The sequence below is a fragment of the Bombina bombina genome, chromosome 6, assembly GCF_027579735.1.
Source record: "Bombina bombina isolate aBomBom1 chromosome 6, aBomBom1.pri, whole genome shotgun sequence".
Taxonomy (NCBI): domain Eukaryota; kingdom Metazoa; phylum Chordata; class Amphibia; order Anura; family Bombinatoridae; genus Bombina; species Bombina bombina.
The window spans coordinates 626,834,178-626,850,569 of NC_069504.1; the positions used below are offsets into that span (position 1 = coordinate 626,834,178).

Consider the following 16,392-nt stretch of genomic DNA (forward strand, 5'->3'; position numbering starts at 1 on the left):
GTCTATTGGACTCTTTTTCATAATCAATTACATATTAAGGTGATTCTGACTTGTCATGTTTTTCCAATGTTTTATGTATTTAACAAGTATATTTTTATGTGTATATATACAGTATATATATATATATATATATATATATATATATACATACACACACATTTATTTTTTTCTTGGGACGATCCCAGGCTCTAAGATGATAATTTAATCTTTCTCTTGTATTCTTGTCCATGCCTTCTTGTGTGTGTGTGTGTGTATATATGTATATATATATATATATATATATATATATATATATATATATATATATATATATATATATAGCTATGACAATGTTACATTAATGAGTTATTTCTTCTTATCCTTTTTGGAAAGGATTTAATAATATTCCCTTAAGAGAGAGTATTATGCCTAGGACTGATAGAAGGATAGGTGGCATAGTGGTTAGCTCCACAGCTTCTGAAGCAGAAGGTTCTGGATTTAAATCCAGGTAACTCCTGCTTTCTCTTCCGTTGTGTGCCTCTGGTGATTGCTAGCATTCCCTTGTCCTTTTCCAACTTTTAGAGAATAGTGTCAGCTAGTAGCCATGGTGGTTTCATCTTATTGTGTGTATATATATATATATATATATATATGATTTATCCATGACTGGGGGTTTCTTGACCTAAAGGATGCCTTCCTTCATGTTCCTATAAAGGATCATTTTCTACGGTTTAACTCCTTATGGATTAGCGTCTGTTTCCCAAATCTTCCCGAAGGTTCCAAGGGATTGTTGGAAGCAAGAAATTGAAGTGGTGCCTTCATTTAGCAATCTGTCCCATAGAGTAGTGATTGTCTCGTCCGTTTGACACACAGAAAGTCCTGGGATCGGGACCAATTGCGACTAGTTTGCAGGTTCTTTTAAAGCTGCTATCAGGAGGAAGTGTTTTTTCCATTCAGATTTTCTGTTCTTGTTTCTCCGCTCTTACAGGTGGTGAGAGAATCTGGACATGTGTTCCTTGATAACAAATTACCAGGATCTGTTTTTTTTTTTTTTGGGGGGGGGGGCCTCTTATACTCTGGTTCCTCTTCAGATCGAATAAATCGTTCTCCTTTTACTAAAGATTTCTGTGGAGAGGAACAATCATGAGTTGTTATGAATATTTTGAAGTCCGATCTTTTTATTCAGTTATCTGTCCGACCCTCGGGGGCTCAGGGTTTCCATGGGGGCTTCCATGGTCATTCTTTTTGTTTGCTTCCATCTGAGAATCCTACAGTTAGGGCTTGCTCAGACAATGGAACAGAGACCTCTCGGACCTCTTTCAGAGGTTAGTCTTACATCTGGATGAGTGTTTCCCTGTCCTGGTGGCTCTCTCAGGGCCATCTGTTCCAGGAAACATGATTCCTGAGGCGTCTTAAGAAGTTGGTGTCTGCGGCCGTCAGCCTTCTGGCTGGGGTGCAGCTTGGGGTCCCTTTAGAGCTCTGGGAATTTAGTCTCAGGAGGAGTCTGCCTTCCCAATAAATATCCTAGAATTGAGAACAATTTCCAATGCTCTGACAGCTTGGGACCATCCGCGTTCAGTCTGGCTTATCTCTGTGGCATATATCATCCACCAAGAAGGGACGAAGAGTTCCTTAGCTATGATGGCAGTGTTTCACATTCTTCAGTGGACTGAGTCTCACTATTGTATCATTTCTGCCCTCCGCATTCCAGGACTGGTATTCTGGAAAGCGGATTATCTGAGCAAGAAATTGAAGTGGTGCCTTGTCTAGATGATATCATGGTTCAGGAGCTCTCTCTTCATTTAGCAATCTGTCCCATAGAGTAGTGATTGTCTCGTCCGTTTGACACACAGAAAGTCCTGGGATCGGGACCAATTGCGACTAGTTTGCAGGTTCTTTTAAAGCTGCTATCAGGAGGAAGTGTTTTTTCCATTCAGATTTTCTGTTCTTGTTTCTCCGCTCTTACAGGTGGTGAGAGAATCTGGACATGTGTTCCTTGATAACAAATTACCAGGATCTGTTTTTTTTTTTTGTGGGGGGGGGGGGGGCTCTTATACTTTGGTTCCTCTTCAGATCGAATAAATCGTTCGCCTTTTACTAAAGATTTCTGTGGAGAGGAACAATCATGAGTTGTTATGAATATTTTGAAGTCCGATCTTTTTATTCAGTTATCTGTCCGAAACTCGGGGGCTCAGGGTTTCCATGGGGGCTTCCATGGTCATTCTTTTTGTTTGCTTCCATCTGAGAATCCTACAGTTAGGGCTTGCTCAGACAATGGAACAGAGACCTCTCGGACCTCTTTCAGAGGTTAGTCTTACATCTGAATGAGTGTTTCCCTGTCCTGGTGGCTCTCTCAGGGCCATCTGTTCCAGGAAACATGATTCCTGAGGCGTCTTAAGAAGTTGGTGTCTGCGGCCGTCAGCCTTCTGGCTGGGGTGCAGCTTGGGGTCCCTTTAGAGCTCTGGGAATTTAGTCTCAGGAGGAGTCTGCCTTCCCAATAAATATCCTAGAATTGAGAACAATTTCCAATGCTCTGACAGCTTGGGACCATCCGCGTTCAGTCTGGCTTATCTCTGTGGCATATATCATCCACCAAGAAGGGACGAAGAGTTCCTTAGCTATGATGGCAGTGTTTCGCATTCTTCAGTGGACTGAGTCTCACTATTGTATAATTTCTGCCCTCCACATTCCAGGACTGGTATTCTGGAAAGCGGATTATCTGAGCAGGCAGATTTTTCATCCAGGGGAGTGGGCTCTTCACCTGTAAACACAGTAGCTCTCAGGGGGGAGTTCCGGAGTTACTCCTCCTTCCTCGGGTGATAGCCCATATCAAACGGGAGCAGTCTTCGGTGATTCTAATCTCTCCGGACTGGCCTTTCAGAATTTGTTTGCAGATCTGGGGAAGATGTCATCCTTCCCCCGTGGAAGTTGCCTGAGGAAGGTCCTTCTACTTCAGGGTCTTTTCCTACAACCTTCTACTTCAGGGTCTTTTCTCTATAGCTGACTGCTTAGAGATTGAACGCCTAATCTGGTCTAGACTATGTTTTTTTCTGAAAGGGGGATTGATTCCATTATTCAGGCTCGTAGCAGGTATCTTGCATGTTTACATAAGGGGTGGCATTCATACCTTTACTGGTGTAAATCTAGGAGATTCATTTGAAATTAAAGTGCAGTTTCTCCACATTTTGTCCTTTCTTCAGGACGGTTTGGAGAAAGACCTGTCAGTCTGTTCTCTGAAGGGCCAGATCTTCTCTATTGTCTGGCCTTCTTGCCAGATAATTAATCCTTTATTTAGGCTTTAGTTAAGTCTTAGGCCTGTGTTAAAATATGTGGCTCCTCTGTGGAGCTTTAATCATGTTCTTTGGGTTCTGCAGCAGGCTCCGTTTGCGCCAATGGTCTCTGTGAGATTAAGTTTTGTTTCTTCTCGCTTTTTTCTTCTGCTCGTAGGGTCTCTGAGTTTTTGGCTCTGCAACGTGACCCCCCTTAATCTATTTTTAATGTGGATAAGGCGGTCCTTCATACCAAATTGTGTTTTCTACCTAAGGTGGTTTAGGACCGCAATATCATTAAGGAGTTGTCATTCTTTCACTCTACCATTATCCTTCTTCTCTTAAAGAAATGGCTGTTGCACAACCTGGATGTTGTGCGTGCTCTAGATTTAACCTTCAGGCTGCTGGAGATTTGAGTCAATCTTCTGCCCTTTTTTTGTTACTTCTGATGCAAAGGCAAGAAGGCCACTTCTGCTCTTTCCTTTTGGTTGAGAAGTGTTATTCACTTGGTTTATGAGACTGCTGGACAAAAGCCTCCTGAGAGGATTACGGCTCTTTCCATTAGAGCTGTCTCTTCTTCCTGGGCCTTTAATAACAAGGCTTCTGTGATGCAGATCTGCAAGCGGCCTCTTGGTCCTCGCTGCATTCTTTTCCTATTGTTACAAATTCAATGTTTTTTGCCTCAGATGAGGCTTCCTTTGGAAGGAAAGTTCTTCAAGTGGTGGTGCCTTCTGTTTGGGTATGCCTTTCTTATTCTCCCTCCCTTCCATTCTGTGTCATCTAACTTGGGTATTGGTTCCCACTAGAAATTGAATGGATTTGTGGACTCTCCATGCCATTGGAAAGAAAACAAAATTTATGCTTACCTGATAAAGTATTTTCTTTCCTGGCATGGAGAGTTCACAACCCGTCCCTTAATTTATTTTTAAGACGGCGGTTGTCTATTTTAACCCTCAGGCACCTCTATATTGTTGTGTCATCTTCTCTTTCCATATTCCTTCGGCTGAATGACTGGGAGTTATGGGAAGTGGGAGTGATAGCTCTGCTGGGGTTGCTTCACCCTGGTGGCCAGGAGTTAAATTCCCACTAGTAATTGAATTGATTCATGGACTCTCCATGCCAGGAAAGAAAATAATTTATCAGGTAAGCATATATTTTTTTTATTTTACTGGACACTTAGTTGAAATACTGAACAGTTCAGTTAAATAATGCATTCCTACTACATAATTCAATTAGAACAAAAGTAAGAGCCGGTTATCAAAGTAGAGGAAACAACTAGTTTCAGTACTGTATTAAAGGAAATTTTGATTTTTTTTTTATTATTTACGTGGTTTATCTGAATCTTAAAAGTTTAATTTTGGCTTTAATATCCGGTTAAGCTCTGTGCCCCCTAATCAAAAAATCTTTTGTTGTTAAATTAACAGCTCCTAACTATGACATCCTGTTTAATAAGCAGAATATTATATATTGTGAAAAAGGGACCAAATAACCCAGTAAATAGTATAGTAGTATAGTATATTTTACTATGAACCTAAATGTACTGTACATTCGTTACCAAAATGAAGCATCTGTAAGATATGTTTACAAATCCAGCAATAACGTATTTAAAACCTAGTAATTGTCAGAGGCATTTATTTTCAGGTTATTTAGAGTAAACACAGATGTAGGCAGCTCTTTTTTGTAATGTTTATCAGAGTAAAGACATTTGCCTGTGAACATTTTGTCCTACTTTAGGTAGGATGTACTTTTTATAAAATAATAAATAAATATGATGTGTTTCAGTGTATTGGTGAAGATTTGTCACCATTCTCAGTCAGAATCACATTTTATGCGCTAAAATAAAAACCATAAAAAATGTGTTCACCAATGAATTTGTGGTAGGAAGTAGCACCTTGCTGCAAGAAATAAAAACCATGGCAGCATATAGGATGATCTGTGTTTGGGGGGGAAACAAAATAAAAAAATAAAATCCTTGTTTGCCTCAGATATCCAAATCCATTTCAACATGTATCCAGTTCTTAATTAGTTTTCTAGATACTTTTCACTTGAGAAACAAAGATGTTTGTTCATAATAATATAAAAGACAATTGGAGAAAGGAGGCATTCCGTACCAAAGGTGAATCTGTGAAAAAAATGGATGGAAAACAAGTTAGCATGTCTAGTTTAAAAGTGCATGGAATGAAGAACAATAGCTATTGCACAAAAATGCCCTACTCTTAAAGATACAGAGACAAAATATGATGACAATCATGTAGTAATAAAGTTCTGACTAGTTTGTATCACCTTTAACAACATATTCATAGAGCAAGATGTACTACAAAGGCTTTCATGACTTGAAATACTCTACTTAGAATGGAACATCCTGCTGTATCAATTAAAGGGACAGTTCACCCAAAAACTTTCTCCCCTTTAAATTATTCACAATGATCCCTTTTACCTGCTAGAGTGTATTAAATTGGTTGCAAGTAGCTCCTTTACTCCTAATTCAGCATTTGAAATAGCTGATTTAGCTTGTGGTTTCCCAACCTATACTGAAAGTTTTGATACTGGAGTATATGCTATTGACATGCCCAAGTAAACGCAGCCAGCAGAAGAAGTTACACTCTCAGTGGGATGCAGGATAGTTAAGTAATAAAATGATAATTTTCCATTGTTCTCTCTATGTACTGAGCTTTGGTGTTCCAGACAATTATAAGATAAGGAAGCTAGTCTGTGTACAGAAAGTTATAACATAATGAGATCTGATATTACCTTAAATTCAACCCATTGTAATAGGCTGTGGTTTCAAAGCACAAAAACAGCTACTTCATATACACAAATAAACCCGAAAATGCAATTTCTCAAATATTTTATACTCTGCAGGTGGTATAACAAGTCATTTAAAATACATTAATGGAAAAACTATTTTACAGTGTACTGTCCCTTTAAGCCATGGTTAACTAAAAGGTATCACAATTTACTTAATTTAGCATTCTCTCTGGTTCCAAACCAGCAGCAATAATATTTTTTCCCCCTCTGTGGTCTTAAATGTAAACATTTTAAGTAAAAAGCAAATATTACATTAAAATGTTTTGTTGATATAAGAATTAGTGGGGCAATAAATACTAAATACATTTTATGCACCTGCTCTAATTATGGATGCCACCATTTTGGAACCTAGTTTTCACTGCAGGTATCTGAAGGAAAATTGCTGCACATGTGTAAAACACATCAGCACTGGAATGCAGAGAAAGATTTCAATAAGGCAGCACCCATGACTAGAGAAGAAAAACCTCAATACAATGCTTATAAATGTCTTTAGTGTTTAATTTCAAATGGTTATACCATTTGTTCCAGAAATTGTTTTAACTTTATGCTCGTTATAAAGGCTTCTTTCAGCCAAAACGCGTTGAGCTATATTTTAAATAAAACCTGAAGCTGCAACTGAAGACAACTTTGTGATGATTTTAATAAAAGGCTTATTTTAACTGCAATCTAGTGAGTTTGTGCACCTACCACATTGTCTGCTACACTATTGTGAGCTCTTATTTTGGAGGTGAAAGCAACAAGGTTGACTCAGAGGATGTGGGCAGCTTGGTTCCCTGGAGGTGACACAGCACCGTCACTTTCAACACTTTCTATTTAGAAATACTGGTCTCTAAAGACACTACAAGCGGTAAGTAGAAAAAAGGGTGCTTGTGCCTACATCAAACAAAATCTTCATACAACTTTTCCCTTAATGGAAAAACTTACCTACTATAAAAGGTACTATTATAATCTCATATACTTTCAGAGGAGTTCATAAGAAAAAAGGTTTATGTCTGTCCCTCTGTAATATGATGTATTAGAAGGATACAGGGTTTCTGAACTCTCCTTCATTGCACATACACAGGCTGTGGTTACTTTTTAATAATGTAACAGGACTTTATGCACATCTTTTTGTTCATATTATTTGCTTTGGAATAGTATAATATTCTGGTAGAGGTCCCTGGTTTAACTAAGCTGCGGTGAAATTTGTGTGCACTGAGAGTTTAGTATATTGCCAGTTAAAGGGACAGTCAACACCATAATTATTATTGTTTAAAAAGAGAGTTAAAGGGACAGTCTACACCAACATTTTTCTTATTTAAAATGATAGATAATCCCTTTATTACCCATTCCCCGTTTTTTGCATAACTAACACAGTTATATTAATAAACTTTTTACCTCTGTGATTACCTTGTATCTAAGCCTTTGCAGACAGCCTCCATATCTAAGTGCCTTTGACAGACATGCAGTGTAGTCAATCAGTGAAGACTCCTAAATAACTTCACGGGAGTGAGCACAATGTTATCTATATGACACATGTGAACTAACACTGTCTAACTGTGAAAAACTTTCAAAATGCTCTGAGCTAAGAGGAGGTTTTCAACGGTTTAGAAATCAGTTTGAGCCTACCTAGGTTTAGCTTTTTCAAAAATACCACCAAGGGAACAAAGCAAATTTGATGATAAAAGTAAAAAGGAAAGTTGTTTGAAATTGCATGACCTATCTGAATCATGAAAGTTTAGTTTTGACTTTACTGTCCCTTTAATCCCTTTATTCCCCATTCCCCAGTTGCATAACCAACACAGTTATATAAATCTATTTTTTACCTCTGTGATTACCTTGCATCTAAGCCTCTGCAGACTGCCCCTTTTCTCAGTGCTTTTGACAGACATGCAGTTTATCAGTTAATCAGTGCAGACTCCTAAATAACTCCACAGGAGTGAGCACACTTATCTATATGACACACATGATGAACTAGTACTGTCTAACTGAAAAACGTTCAAAATGCTCTGAGCTAAGAGGCGGTTTTCAACGGTTTAGAAATCAGTTTGAGCCAAGGGAACAAAGCAAATTTAATCATAAAAGTCAATTGGAAAGTGGTTTAAAATTGCATGCCCTATTTGAATCATGAAAGTTTAATTTTGACTAGGCTGTCCTTTAAATGAAAACACTCGCTTTGCACAGTGGTTAGGGGACAAGAGAGGAAGTTCCTGAGCTACTGTAGCCAGGGCAGTCCATACAATCCTCTTGCTATCCCAATAGCTCATAAGATCTGCTGTAGGGGAAAGGGAGATTCATAAGCCATTAACATGTCTGAGGCACTTGTACTCCCAATTCTTAAAGGAGCTTCAGTGGGTCCCAACAAAAATTCTATAGCCTCTAACCAAAACGCAGCTGCTCCACTCAGGTGTATTGTGCTGCTGGTAGGAGATTTTTTTTCCTCACAAAACATGCCCCCTTTTTCTAGGACAGCACGCACCCTGCAAATCAGTTTGTCCCTCCAAGTTGAATGTTTAAAATTTCGGAGAAACCACAAAGTAACTAATATTTATTTCATGTAATTAGCAAGAGTTCATGAGCTAGTGACATATGGGATATACATTCCTGCCAGGAGGGGGCAAAGTTTCCCAAACCTCAAAATGCCTATAAATACACCTCCCACCTCACTCATACCTTAGTTTTACAAACTTTGCCTTTATTGGAAGATGGTGAAGCAAGTCGTGCTTGATTTCTTCTGTGAAAGGCGCTTCTAAGCATTTTGAAGCCCAATTCCTCTCAAAGTACAGTGTTTGTCTGAGGGATGTGAAGGGAGTATTTGCCTGAAGATGCCATGTTTTCACCTATGGGAAATCTATTCTAAGGCTTTCTGTAAATTCGGTCGTGGGGATTCATCTGCCACCTCCCTTTACAGATCAACATTATATTCCTCTACCATTACCTCTGCTTATATGTTTCAGTACTGGTTTGGCTGTCTACTATATGTGCTTGGGTTTCTTCAGGTAAGTATATATCTTTTTTTAAGACACTCTCAGCTATGTTTGGCACTTTATATTTTAAAGTCTTAAATATATATTGTATATATTTGCCATGAGCCAGGTCTATGTTTATTTCCCTTTACAGTCTAACAGTTTCCGCATGGAAAATTATGTTTTGAGAGGAATTTAGTAAATTTTTTCTGAGGTTGCAGCTAGTTGTAACTTCGTTCTTGTTTTTTCAAATTTTTGCAGGCAAATTAGGCTTGCAATAGCGCAAAATGCTTCTATTTATTGCGTCATTCTTGGCGCAAATTATTTTGGTACGAAGGATGCGATTGTTCTGACGCGAGTCACGTAATTTCTTGCGTCTTTGTTGACGCAAATTTTTTTGGTGCAAAGTTGTTGTTCTTATTCCAGATGTTATCTATCATATGTTTAGTAAGGATAGTAAGGAATCTAAACTTAGTGCTTCTTTTACCTTTCTTCTAGGTTTAAAGAGCTATATCCTTTACCTATGGCTAATTTAGAGTTTTTGGGTAAAAGTCCCTAAGGTGGGGCTATTTCTTCTCTTGCCAAACGTACTTCTATCCTATGGAAGATATTTCTTCTTTTAGGATCCTTTAGATAGGAAGTTTGTTTCCTATCTTAGAGAAGCATATTTACATATTGGCTATATTTTTAAACCTGCCATTTCTATGGCTGATGTTGGTGCTGTTTCAACTTTTTGGTTGGACAGTTTAGTTATCAGATTTTGAATCGTGTAAGCATTGTTCTTTTACTTCAACATACTAATCATTTAATTTGTTATGCTATATTTTATGTCATTTTAATTGATATTAAATCTTTGTTTTTAGCCATTTTTACTAGAAATGTTTTATGGCTTAAATCTCTGATATGGTGTTTAAATTTAGATTACTATGCATGAAGGTGCGGCCTTTAAACCAGTTCAACTGATGGGGGGAGGGGCTCAGATTGAATTTATTTCAACACATTTGGACAGTTTCTGTTCAAAATCAGTGAATTCAGAATATTGTTTTAATCAGGGGTATCGAATAGGTTTTAGAATAAAAAACCTCCCATGGAAAGATTCTTTCCCATGTTACAGCAAACCCTGTGAAAGCTCAGGTTTTTCAGAAATGTGTTTCAAACTTAAAGTTTTCAGGGGTGATGGTTTCAGTTCCTCCTCAGGAACGGAGTTTGGGTTTCTATTCAATTCTATTCATTGTCCCAAAGAAAGAATTTGTTCAGACCATTTCTGGATCTGAAATTTTTAACTTGTTTTGTAAGAGTCCCAACTTTCAAGATGGTGACTATAGGGACTATTCTGCCTTTTTGTTCAGCAAGATCACTTCATGTCCACAATAGAGTTACAGGATGCTTATTTTCACAATCCAATAAGTTCAGACCACTATTGTTTTCTGAGATTCTCTTTTCTAGATAGGCATTACCAATTTGTCGCTCATCCTTTTGGGCTAGCGACAGCTCAGAGATTCTTTTCAAAGATTCTGGGTGCCCTTCTATATGTAATCAGAGAGCAGGGTATTGCGGTGTTTCCTTATTTGGATGATATTTTGGTACTAGCTTTAATCTTTTCATTTAACAGAATCTCACTTGAAACAACTAGTTTGGTTTCTTCAAGACATGGTTGGAGGATCTATTTACAATAGAGTTTCTTGATTCCTTAGACAAGGGTCAACTTTTTAGGTTTCCAGATAAAATTTAGAGGCCTACTTATCAAGCCGTCAACTTACTTGCATTCAACGGCACCAATACACTCGCCTGACATTGCCTAACATCGCGGCCGCTGACCTGAATATGCTCTCCATATTTATAAAGAAAGCTGTCAAAAAGTTGTGCACCAGTACGGGGCGATAAGCAACGGACTGTTGTTAACTAACAGTCATCGATCTCGCTGCTATCCGGCTTTTTCCCAGCTTTATTTATATCCTGTCACTAAACACCGCCACTATACTAAACTGTTTAACCCTTATTCCACCGCTCCCCACCCCGCCTCAACTAACTAATGGCTAGATTTAGAGTTTTGTCGGTAACGACCCGAAAAGCTAACGCCGGCTTTTTTCTGGCCGCACCATAAAAATAACTCTGGTATTGAGAGTCCACATAAAGGCTGCGTTAGGCTCCAAAAAAGGAGCGTAGAGCATATTTAACGCAGCTTCAACTCTCGATACCAGAGTTGCTTACGCAAGCGGCCAGCCTCAAAAACGTGCTCATGCACGATTCCCCCATAGAAAACAATGGGGCTGTTTGAGCTGCAAAAAAGCCGCGTTCAGCTCCTAACGCAGCCCCATTGTTTGCTATGCGGAAACACTTCCTATGTCTGCACCTAACACTCTAACATGTACCCAGAGTCTAAACACCCCTAACCTTACACTTATTAACCCCTAATCTGCCGCCCCCGCTATCGCTGACCCCTGCATATTATTATTAACCCCTAATCTGCCGCTCCGTAAACCGCCGCTACTTACATTATCAATATGTACCCCTAATCTGCTGTCCCTAACACCGCCGACCCCTATATTATATTTATTAACCCCTAATCAACCAATCAGAATCAAGTTCAATCCGATTGGCTGATCCAATCAGCCAATCAGATTGAGCTCGCATTCTATTGGCTGTTCCGATCAGCCAATAGAATGCAAGCTCAATCTGATTGGCTGATTGGATCAGCCAATCGGATTGAACTTGATTCTGATTGGCTGATTCCATCAGCCAATCAGAATATTCCTACCTTAATTCCGATTGGCTGATAGAATCCTATCAGCCAATCGGAATTCGAGGGACGCCATCTTGGATGCCGTCCCTTAAAGGAACCGTCATTCTTCAGTTGGACGTCGCCGGAAGAAGATGGGTCCGCGGTGGAGGTCTTCAGGATGGAGCCGGTCGTCATCGGATGAAGATAGAAGATGCCGCTTGGATCAAGATGGTTGCCGGTCCGGATCGCCTCTTCTTCCCGGATAGGATGAAGACTTTGGAGCCTCTTCTGGACCTCTTCAGCCACCGGATGATGGATCGCCAGCCCCCGCTTGGGTTGGATGAAGATTTGGAGCCAGGACGGATCGGTGATACCTGGTGAGGTGAAGACAAGGTAGGATGATCTTCAGGGGCTTAGTGTTAGGTTTATTTAAGGGGGGTTTGGGTTAGATTAGGGGTATGTGGGTGGTGGGTTGTAATGTTGGGGGGGGGGTATTGTATGTTTTCTTTTACAGGCAAAAGAGCTGAACTTCTTGGGGCATGCCCCGCAAAGGGCCCTGTTCAGGGCTGGTAAGGTAAAAGAGCTTTGAACTTTAGTAATTTAGAATAGGGTAGGGCATTTTTTATTTTGGGGGTCTTTTTTATTTTATTAGGGGGCTTAGAGTAGGTGTAATTAATTTAAAATTGTTGTAATATTTTTCTTATGTTTGTAAATATTTTTTTATTTTTTGTAACTTAGTTCTTTTTTATTTTTTGTACTTTAGGTAGTTTATTTAATTGTAGTTATTTGTCGGAATTGTATTTAATTTATTTATTGATAGTGTAGTGTTAGGTTTAATTGTAGGTAATTGTAGGTATTTTATTTAATTAATTTAATGATAGTATAGTGTTAGGTTTAATTGTAACTTAGGTTAGGATTTATTTTACAGGTAATTTTGTAATTATTTTAACTAGGTAACTATTAAATAGTTCTTAACTATTTAATAGCTATTGTACATGGTTAAAATAATTACAAAGTTACCTGTAAAATAAATATTAATCCTAAAATAGCTATAATATAATTATAATTTATATTGTAGCTATATTAGGATTTATTTTACAGGTAAGTATTTAGCTTTAAATAGGAATAATTTATTTAATAAGAGATAATTAATTTCGTTAGATGTAAATTATATTTAATTTAGGGGGGTGTTAGTGTTAGGGTTAGACTTAGCTTTAGGGGTTAATACATTTATTAGAATAGCGGTGAGCTCCAGTCGGCACATTAGGGGTTAATAATTGAAGTTAGTTGTCGGCGATGTTAGGGAGGGCAGATTAGGGGTTAATACTATTTATTATAGGGTTAGTGAGGCGGATTAGGGGTTAATAACTTTATTATAGTAGCGCTCAGGTCCGCTCGGCAGATTAGGGGTTAATAAGTGTAGGCAGGTGGAGGCGACGTTGTGGGGGGCAGATTAGGGGTTAATAAATATAATATAGGGGTCGGCGGTGTTAGGGGCAGCAGATTAGGGGTACATAAGGATAACGTAGGTGGCGGTCGGCAGATTAGGGGTTAAAAAAATTGAATCGAGTGGCGGCGATGTGGGGGGACATCGGTTTAGGGGTACATAGGTAGTTTATGGGTGTTAGTGTACTTTAGAGTACAGTAGTTAAGAGCTTTATGAACCGGCGTTAGCCCAGAAAGCTCTTAACTACTGACTTTTTTCCTGCGGCTGGAGTTTTGTCGTTAGATTTCTAACGCTCACTTCAGACACGACTCTAAATACCGGAGTTAGAAAAATCCCATTGAAAAGATAGGATACGCAATTTACGTAAGGGGCTCTGCGGTATGGAAAAGTCGCGGCTGAAAAGTGAGCGTTAGACCCTATTTTGAGTGACTCCAAATACCGGAGGTAGCCTAAAACCAGTGTTAGGAGCCTCTAATGCTGGTTTTCACGGCTAACGCCAAACTCCAAATCTAGGCCTAAATGTATTAACCCCTTTCCAGCCACTCCCGGACCCCACTGCAACTAAAGTTATTAACCCCTATCCCGCCGTTTCCGGAGCCCACCGTCACCTACATTGTGTTATTAACCCCTAATCTTCCGCTCCCTACACCGCCGCCACCTACATTATGTTATTAACCCCTAAACCCCTGGCCTCCCACATCAGTACCACTTACTAAACCTATTAACCCCTAAACTGCCAGCCCCCCACATCCCCATAAACTAAATTAAGCTATTAACCCCTAAACTTAACAACCTGCTAACTTTATATTAAATATTAACTCATCCCTATCGTATAATAAATTTAAACTTACCGTTAGATCTAAATTAAACTATATTAAACTAATAATTACCTACCCTATCTATTATACTAAAATTACAATAAACTATATTAAACTAATAATTAACCTACCCAAACTGTTTTACTAAAATTACATTAAACTATATTAAACTAATAATTAATCTATCCTGTTATACTAAAATTACATTAAACTACCAATTAAATTAACTATATAATATATTTAAAATAGTTACAAAAAAATAAAAAATAAATGATCAAATATTTAAACTAATTACACCTAATCTAAGAGCCCTATGAAAATAAAGAAGCCCCCCAAAATAAAAAAAACCCTAGCCTACAATAAACTACCAATGGCCCTTAAAAGGGCCTTTTGCGGGGCATTGCCCCAAATAAATCAGCTCTTTTACCTGTAAAAAAAAATAGAAACACCCGCTAACAGTAAAACCCAGCACCCACACAACCAACCCACCAAATAAAAACCTAATTTAAAAAAACCTAAGCTCCCCAATTGCCCTGAAAAGGGCATTTGTATGGGCATTGCCCTTAAAAGGGCATTTAGCTCTTTTCAAAAGCCCAAACCCTAATCTAAAATTAAAACCCACCCAATAAACCCTTAAAAAAGCCTAACACTAACCCCCAAAGATCCACTTACAGTTTCTGAAGAGCCGACATCCATCCTCAATGAAGCGGCAGAAGTCCTCATCGAAGCCGGCAGAAGTCTTCATCCAAGCGGGTCGACGTCTTCATCCAACCGGGCAGAAGTCTTTATCCAGACGGCATCTTCTATCTTCATCCATCCGGCGCGGCTCCATCTTCAAGACATCTGACGCGGAGCATCCTCTTCGTTCGACATCTCCTTGAACAATGAATGTTCCTTTAAATGACTTCATCCAAGATGGCGTCCCTTAGAATTCTATCAGCCAATCGGAATTAAGGTTGAAAAAAATCCTATTGGCTGTTGCAATCAGCCAATAGGATTGAGCTTGCATTCTATTGGCTATTCCAATCAGCCAATAGAATGCAAGCTCAATCCTATTGGCTGATTGCAACAGCCAATAGGATTTTTTTCAACCTTAATTCCGATTGGCTGATAGAATTCTATCAGCCAATCGGAATCTAAGGGATGCCATCTTGGATGACATCATTTAAAGGAACATTCATTGTTCAAGAAGATGTTGAACGAACAGGATGCTCTGCGTCGGATGTCTTAAAGATGGAGCCGCTCCGCGCCGGATGGATGAAGACAGAAGATGCCGTCTGGATGAAGACTTCTGCCAGTCTGGAGGACCACTTCTGCCAGGTTCGAGGAGGACTTCAGCCCGCTTGAATGAAGACTTCTGCCGCTTCGTTGAGGATGGATGTCTGCTCTTCAGAAACTGTAAGTGGATCTTCGGGGTTAGTGTTAGGCTTTTTTAAGGGTTTATTGGATGGGATTTAATTTTAGATTAGGGTTTGGGCTTTTGAAAAAGAGCTAAATGCCCTTTTAAGGGAAATGCCCATACAAATGCCCTTTTCAGGGCAATGGGGAGCTTAGGTTTTTTAGATTAGGTTTTTATTTGGGGGGCTGGTTGTGTGGGGTGTTTGTATTTTTTTATACAGGTAAAAGAGCTGATTTATTTGGGACAATGCCCCAGAAAAGGCCCTTTTAAGGGCAATTGGTAGTTTATTGTAGGCTAGGGTTTTTGTTTATTTTGGGGGGCTTTTTTATTTTCATAGGGCTCTTATATTAGGTGTAATAAGTTTAAATATTTGATAATTTATTTTTTATTTTGTGTAACTTAGCGTTTATTTTTTTTGTAACAGTGTTTGTTATTTTGTGTAACTTAGTTGTTAGTTTTCTGTAACTTTGTAATTTTTTATAGTAGGTTTAAATTATTTGAGTAGGGTTAGGTTTTTTAAATATATAATATATTTAATTTGTAGTTTAATGTAATTTTAGTATAACAGTTAGGGTAGATTAATTAATAGTTTAATATAGTTTAATGTCATTTTAGTCTAATAGTTAGGGTAGATTAATTAATAGTTTAATATAGTTTAATGTCATTTTAGTCTAATAGTTAGGGTAGATTAATTATTAGTTTAATATAGTTTAATTTAAATCTAAATTTATTATAAGATAGGGATGAGTTAATATTTAATATAAAGTTAGCGGGTTGTTAGGTTTAGGGGTTAATAGGTTTAGTAAGTGATACTTATGTTGGAGTATCCAATATACAAAATCACAGCAGCACCACTGTAGTGTTTCCAATCTTTTTCTTTATTCCATGACACAAGTACAGCAAACAGCAATGGAACAGAACAACGTTTCGGGTTATGTACCCTTATTCATGTTCATACTTGTGTCATGGAATAAAGAAAAAGATTGGAAACACTACAGTGGTGCT

General features: G+C 38.4%; 1 protein-coding gene and 2 non-coding genes across 3 annotated transcripts in view; 2 read left to right on the forward strand and 1 right to left on the reverse strand.

Moving 5' to 3' along the window:
- Window positions 1–1,050: 1,050 nt before the first annotated feature.
- LOC128665314 (U5 spliceosomal RNA) lies at window positions 1,051–1,167 on the forward strand. The gene has a single exon (XR_008403078.1). It is a non-coding gene; the product is annotated as a U5 spliceosomal RNA (small nuclear RNA).
- An 865-nt stretch (window positions 1,168–2,032) lies between these two features.
- On the forward strand, window positions 2,033–2,149 carry LOC128665312 (U5 spliceosomal RNA). The gene has a single exon (XR_008403076.1). It is a non-coding gene; the product is annotated as a U5 spliceosomal RNA (small nuclear RNA).
- A 2,243-nt stretch (window positions 2,150–4,392) lies between these two features.
- Window positions 4,393–16,392, reverse strand: part of KLHL25 (kelch like family member 25) — an 82,674-nt gene continuing 70,674 nt past the window's right edge. The window contains exon 3 of the mRNA XM_053717644.1: window positions 4,393–5,370. The gene's annotated coding sequence lies outside the window, so the exon portion shown is untranslated. The remainder of the gene's footprint in view (window positions 5,371–16,392) is intronic.